This window comes from Rhipicephalus microplus, unplaced genomic scaffold (assembly GCF_043290135.1).
Source record: "Rhipicephalus microplus isolate Deutch F79 unplaced genomic scaffold, USDA_Rmic scaffold_33, whole genome shotgun sequence".
Taxonomy (NCBI): domain Eukaryota; kingdom Metazoa; phylum Arthropoda; class Arachnida; order Ixodida; family Ixodidae; genus Rhipicephalus; species Rhipicephalus microplus.
In genome coordinates this window covers 3,319,641-3,327,283 of record NW_027464606.1, presented here as the reverse complement: position 1 = coordinate 3,327,283, position 7,643 = coordinate 3,319,641, and positions in this window count along the sequence as shown.

The following is a 7,643-nucleotide window of genomic DNA, read 5'->3' as shown; positions in this document are numbered from 1 at the left end:
ACATTGTAAAGTTGCGAATAAAACGTTTTCTAACGATAGAAGTGCGAAGGTTAGGTTAGGTTAGGTTAGTTTAAGCTAGGTAGCGTCGTGAAACTACCAAAAACGACGTCATCTAACGAGATAGTGTTGTTTTATTGCGAGTATTAAACTGCGATAGGTGAAATGTTGTGAATGCACACAAAACGGCATGAACAAGCCAAATACTGCGTGTTCTACCGTTACAAGTGCGAAACTGCTATATTGTGATATTCTCGTTAAAGCGCATGCAACCATCGTGAAACCTTAAAGAACAATGTCATTTAGCGAGATACAGCGTTCTGTACTGCAATAAGTTGGTGAAAAACTGTGAGGTTATGCAAATATCGTAATTGTGAACGAAACAGTGTAATAGAGCGTTTTTCAATACAAGTACGAATGTTAGGTTAGGTTAAGATATGAACCGTCGTAAAACCGCATTAAACAATGTCACTTAGTGAGATGCAGTGTTTTTCACCATTACAAGTTGGGAACTGCGATATCTAATGTGAAAGCGCTTGAAACCGTCGTAATGTTGTAGAAAGCAATGTAAAGTAGCGAGTAAAACGTTTTCTAACGATAGAAGTGCGAAGGTTATGTTAGGTTGAGTTATGTTAGTTTAAGCTAGGTAGCGTCGTGAAACCACCAAAAACGACGTCATCTAACGAGATAGTGTTGTTTTATTGCGAGTACGAAACTGCGATAGGTAAAATGTTGTGAAAGCACACAAAATGGCATGAACAAGCCAAATACTGCGTGTTGTACCGTTACAAGTGCGAAACTGCTATGTTGTGACATTCTCGGTAAAGCGCATGCAAGTATCGTGAAACCTTAAAGAACGATGTCATTTAGCGAGATACAGCGTTCTGTACTGTATTAAGTTGGTGAGAAACTGTGAGGTCAAGCAAATATCGTAATTGTGAACGAAACAGTGTAATTGAGCGTCTTTAGATACAAGTGCGAATGTTAGGTTAGGTTGACATATCAACCGTCGTAAAACCGCATTAAACAATGTCACTTAGTGAGATGTAGTGTTTTTCAACATTACAAGTCGGGAACTACGATATCTAATGTGAAAGCGCATGAAACCGTCGTAATCTTGTAGAAAACATTGTAAAGTTGCGAGTAAAACGTTTTCTAACGATAGAAGTGCGAAGGTTAGGTTAGGTTAGGTTAGTTTAAGCTAGGTAGCGTCGTGAAACTACCAAAAACGACGTCATCTAACGAGATAGTGTTGTTTTATTGCGAGTATTAAACTGCGATAGGTGAAATGTTGTGAATGCACACAAAACGGCATGAACAAGCCAAATACTGCGTGTTCTACCGTTACAAGTGCGAAACTGCTATATTGTGATATTCTCGTTAAAGCGCATGCAAGCATCGTGAAACCTTAAAGAAATGTGTCATTTAGCGAGATACAGCGTTCTGTACTGCAATAAGTTGGTGAAAAACTGTGAGGTTATGCAAATATCGTAATTGTGAACGAAACAGTGTAATAGAGCGTTTTTCAATACAAGTACGAATGTTAGGTTAGGTTAAGATATGAACCGTCGTAAAACCGCATTAAACAATGTCACTTAGTGAGATGCAGTGTTTTTCACCATTACAAGTTGGGAACTGCGATATCTAATGTGAAAGCGCTTGAAACCGTCGTAATGTTGTAGAAAGCAATGTAAAGTAGCGAGTAAAACGTTTTCTAACGATAGAAGTGCGAAGGTTATGTTAGGTTGAGTTATGTTAGTTTAAGCTAGGTAGCGTCGTGAAACCACCAAAAACGGCGTCATCTAACGAGATAGTGTTGTTTTATTGCGAGTACGAAACTGCGATAGGTAAAATGTTGTGAAAGCACACAAAACGGCATGAACAAGCCAAATACTGCGTGTTGTACCGTTACAAGTGCGAAACTGCTATGTTGTGACATTCTCGGTAAAGCGCATGCAAGTATCGTGAAACCTTAAAGAACGATGTCATTTAGCGAGATACAGCGTTCTGTACTGTAATAAGTTGGTGAGAAACTGTGAGGTCAAGCAAATATCGTAATTGTGAACGAAACAGTGTAATTGAGCGTCTTTAGATACAAGTGCGAATGTTAGGTTAGGTTGACATATCAACCGTCGTAAAACCGCATTAAACAATGTCACTTAGTGAGATGTAGTGTTTTTCAACATTACAAGTCGGGAACTACGATATCTAATGTGAAAGCGCATGAAACCGTCGTAATCTTGTAGAAAACATTGTAAAGTGGCGAGTAAAACGTTTTCTAACGATAGAAGTGCGAAGGTTAGGTTAGGTTAGGTTAGTTTAAGCTAGGTAGCGTCGTGAAACTACCAAAAACGACGTCATCTAACGAGATAGTGTTGTTTTATAGCGAGTATTAAACTGCGATGGGTGAAATGTTGTGAAAGCACACAAAACGGCATGAACAAGCCAAATACTGCGTGTTCTACCGTTACAAGTGCGAAACTGCTATATTGTGATATTCTCGTTAAAGCGCATGCAAGCATCGTGAAACCTTAAAGAACAATGTCATTTAGCGAGATACAGCGTTCTGTACTGCAATAAGTTGGTGAAAAACTGTGAGGTTATGCAAATATCGTAATTGTGAACGAAACAGTGTAATAGAGCGTTTTTCAATACAAGTACGAATGTTAGGTTAGGTTAAGATATGAACCGTCGTAAAACCGCATTAAACAATGTCACTTAGTGAGATGCAGTGTTTTTCACCATTACAAGTTGGGAACTGCGACATCTAATGTGAAAGCGCTTGAAACCGTCGTAATGTTGTAGAAAGCAATGTAAAGTAGCGAGTAAAACGTTTTCTAACGATAGAAGTGCGAAGGTTATGTTAGGTTGAGTTATGTTAGTTTAAGCTAGGTAGCGTCGTGAAACCACCAAAAACGACGTCATCTAACGAGATAGTGTTGTTTTATTGCGAGTACGAAACTGCGATAGGTAAAATGTTGTGAAAGCACACAAAACGGCATGAACAAGCCAAATACTGCGTGTTGTACCGTTACAAGTGCGAAACTGCTATGTTGTGACATTCTCGGTAAAGCGCATGCAAGTATCGTGAAACCTTAAAGAACGATGTCATTTAGCGAGATACAGCGTTCTGTACTGTAATAAGTTGGTGAGAAACTGTGAGGTCAAGCAAATATCGTAATTGTGAACGAAACAGTGTAATTGAGCGTTTTTTAATACAAGTGCGAATGTTAGGTTAGGTTGAGATATGACCCGTCGTAAAACCGCATTATTCAATGTCACTTAGTGAGATGCAGTGTTTTTCACCATTACAAGTCGGGAACTGCGATATCTAATGTGAAAGCGCTTGCAAACGTCGTTAGGTTAGGTTAGGTTAGGTTAGGTTAGGTTACGTTAGGTTAGGTTAGGTTAGGTTAGGTTACGTTAGGTTAGGTTAGGTTAGGTTAGGTTTGGTTAGGTTAGGTTAGGTTAGGTTAGGTTAGGGTATGTTAGGTTAGGTTAGGTTAGGTTGGTTTAGGTAAGGTTAGGTTAGGTTAAGATATGAACCGCGCTAAAACCGCATTAAACAATGTCACTTAGTGAGATGCTGTGTTTTTCACCATTACAAGTCGGGAACTACGATATCTAATGTGAAAGCGCATGAAACCGTCGTAATCTTGCAGAAAACATTGTAAAGTTGCGAATAAAACGTTTTCTAACGATAGAAGTGCGAAGGTTAGGTTAGGTTAGGTTAGTTTAAGCTAGGTAGCGTCGTGAAACTACCAAAAACAACGTCATCTTACGAGATAGTGTTGTTTTATTGCGAGTACGAAACTGCGATAGGTGAAATGTTGTGAAAGCACACAAAACGGCATGAACAAGCCAAATACTGCGTGTTGTACCGTTACAAGTGCGAAACTGCTATGTTGTGATATTCTCGTTAAAGCGCATGCAAGCATCGTGAAACCTTAAAGAACGATGTCATTTAGCGAGATACAGCGTTCTGTACTGCAATAAGTTGGTGAAAAACTGTGAGGTTATGCAAATATCCTAATTGTGAACGAAACAGTGTAATAGAGCGTTTTTTAATACAAGTGCGAATGTTAGGTTAGGTTAAGATATGAACCGTCGTAAAACCGCATTAAACAATGTCACTTAGTGAGATGCAGTGTTTTTCACCTTTACAAGTTGGGAACTGTGATATCTAATGTGAAAGCGCTTGAAACCGTCGTAATGTTGTAGAAAGCAATGTAAAGTAGCGAGTAAAACGTTTTCTAACGATAGAAGTGCGAAGGTCATGTTAGGTTGAGTTATGTTAGTTTAAGCTAGGTAGCGTCGTGAAACTACCAAAAACAACGTCATCTAACGAGATAGTGTTGTTTTATTGCGAGTACGAAACTGCGATAGGTGAAATGTTGCGAAAGCACACACAACGGCATGAACAAGCCAAATACTGCGTGTTGTACCGTTACAAGTGCGAAACTGCTATGTTGTGATATTCTCGTTAAAGCGCATGAAAGCATCGTGAAACCTTAAAGAACGATGTCATTTAGCGAGATACAGCGTTCTGTACTGCAATAAGTTGGTGAAAAACTGTGAGGTTATGCAAATATCCTAATTGTGAACGAAACAGTGTAATAGAGCATTTTTTAATACAAGTGCGAATGTTAGGTTAGGTTGAGATATTACCCGTCGTAAAACCGCATTATTCAATGTCACTTAGTGAGATGCAGTGTTTTTCACCATTACAAGTCGGGAACTGCGATATCTAATGTGAAAGCGCTTGCAAACGTCGTTAGGTTAGGTTAGGTTAGGTTAGGTTACGTTAGGTTAGGTTAGGTTAGGTTAGGTTACGTTAGGTTAGGTTAGGTTAGGTTAGGTTTGGTTAGGTTAGGTTAGGTTAGGTTAGGTTAGGGTATGTTAGGTTAGGTTAGGTTAGGTTGGTTTAGGTAAGGTTAGGTTAGGTTAAGATATGAACCGCGCTAAAACCGCATTAAACAATGTCACTTAGTGAGATGCTGTGTTTTTCACCATTACAAGTCGGGAACTACGATATCTAATGTGAAAGCGCATGAAACCGTCGTAATCTTGCAGAAAACATTGTAAAGTTGCGAATAAAACGTTTTCTAACGATAGAAGTGCGAAGGTTAGGTTAGGTTAGGTTAGTTTAAGCTAGGTAGCGTCGTGAAACTACCAAAAACGACGTCATCTAACGAGATAGTGTTGTTTTATTGCGAGTATTAAACTGCGATAGGTGAAATGTTGTGAATGCACACAAAACGGCATGAACAAGCCAAATACTGCGTGTTCTACCGTTACAAGTGCGAAACTGCTATATTGTGATATTCTCGTTAAAGCGCATGCAACCATCGTGAAACCTTAAAGAACAATGTCATTTAGCGAGATACAGCGTTCTGTACTGCAATAAGTTGGTGAAAAACTGTGAGGTTATGCAAATATCGTAATTGTGAACGAAACAGTGTAATAGAGCGTTTTTCAATACAAGTACGAATGTTAGGTTAGGTTAAGATATGAACCGTCGTAAAACCGCATTAAACAATGTCACTTAGTGAGATGCAGTGTTTTTCACCATTACAAGTTGGGAACTGCGATATCTAATGTGAAAGCGCTTGAAACCGTCGTAATGTTGTAGAAAGCAATGTAAAGTAGCGAGTAAAACGTTTTCTAACGATAGAAGTGCGAAGGTTATGTTAGGTTGAGTTATGTTAGTTTAAGCTAGGTAGCGTCGTGAAACCACCAAAAACGACGTCATCTAACGAGATAGTGTTGTTTTATTGCGAGTACGAAACTGCGATAGGTAAAATGTTGTGAAAGCACACAAAATGGCATGAACAAGCCAAATACTGCGTGTTGTACCGTTACAAGTGCGAAACTGCTATGTTGTGACATTCTCGGTAAAGCGCATGCAAGTATCGTGAAACCTTAAAGAACGATGTCATTTAGCGAGATACAGCGTTCTGTACTGTATTAAGTTGGTGAGAAACTGTGAGGTCAAGCAAATATCGTAATTGTGAACGAAACAGTGTAATTGAGCGTCTTTAGATACAAGTGCGAATGTTAGGTTAGGTTGACATATCAACCGTCGTAAAACCGCATTAAACAATGTCACTTAGTGAGATGTAGTGTTTTTCAACATTACAAGTCGGGAACTACGATATCTAATGTGAAAGCGCATGAAACCGTCGTAATCTTGTAGAAAACATTGTAAAGTTGCGAGTAAAACGTTTTCTAACGATAGAAGTGCGAAGGTTAGGTTAGGTTAGGTTAGTTTAAGCTAGGTAGCGTCGTGAAACTACCAAAAACGACGTCATCTAACGAGATAGTGTTGTTTTATTGCGAGTATTAAACTGCGATAGGTGAAATGTTGTGAATGCACACAAAACGGCATGAACAAGCCAAATACTGCGTGTTCTACCGTTACAAGTGCGAAACTGCTATATTGTGATATTCTCGTTAAAGCGCATGCAAGCATCGTGAAACCTTAAAGAAATGTGTCATTTAGCGAGATACAGCGTTCTGTACTGCAATAAGTTGGTGAAAAACTGTGAGGTTATGCAAATATCGTAATTGTGAACGAAACAGTGTAATAGAGCGTTTTTCAATACAAGTACGAATGTTAGGTTAGGTTAAGATATGAACCGTCGTAAAACCGCATTAAACAATGTCACTTAGTGAGATGCAGTGTTTTTCACCATTACAAGTTGGGAACTGCGATATCTAATGTGAAAGCGCTTGAAACCGTCGTAATGTTGTAGAAAGCAATGTAAAGTAGCGAGTAAAACGTTTTCTAACGATAGAAGTGCGAAGGTTATGTTAGGTTGAGTTATGTTAGTTTAAGCTAGGTAGCGTCGTGAAACCACCAAAAACGACGTCATCTAACGAGATAGTGTTGTTTTATTGCGAGTACGAAACTGCGATAGGTAAAATGTTGTGAAAGCACACAAAACGGCATGAACAAGCCAAATACTGCGTGTTGTACCGTTACAAGTGCGAAACTGCTATGTTGTGACATTCTCGGTAAAGCGCATGCAAGTATCGTGAAACCTTAAAGAACGATGTCATTTAGCGAGATACAGCGTTCTGTACTGTAATAAGTTGGTGAGAAACTGTGAGGTCAAGCAAATATCGTAATTGTGAACGAAACAGTGTAATTGAGCGTCTTTAGATACAAGTGCGAATGTTAGGTTAGGTTGACATATCAACCGTCGTAAAACCGCATTAAACAATGTCACTTAGTGAGATGTAGTGTTTTTCAACATTACAAGTCGGGAACTACGATATCTAATGTGAAAGCGCATGAAACCGTCGTAATCTTGTAGAAAACATTGTAAAGTGGCGAGTAAAACGTTTTCTAACGATAGAAGTGCGAAGGTTAGGTTAGTTTAGGTTAGTTTAAGCTAGGTAGCGTCGTGAAACTACCAAAAACGACGTCATCTAACGAGATAGTGTTGTTTTATAGCGAGTATTAAACTGCGATGGGTGAAATGTTGTGAAAGCACACAAAACGGCATGAACAAGCCAAATACTGCGTGTTCTACCGTTACAAGTGCGAAACTGCTATATTGTGATATTCTCGTTAAAGCGCATGCAAGCATCGTGAAACCTTGAAGAACAATGTCATTTAGCGAGATACAGCGTTCTGTACT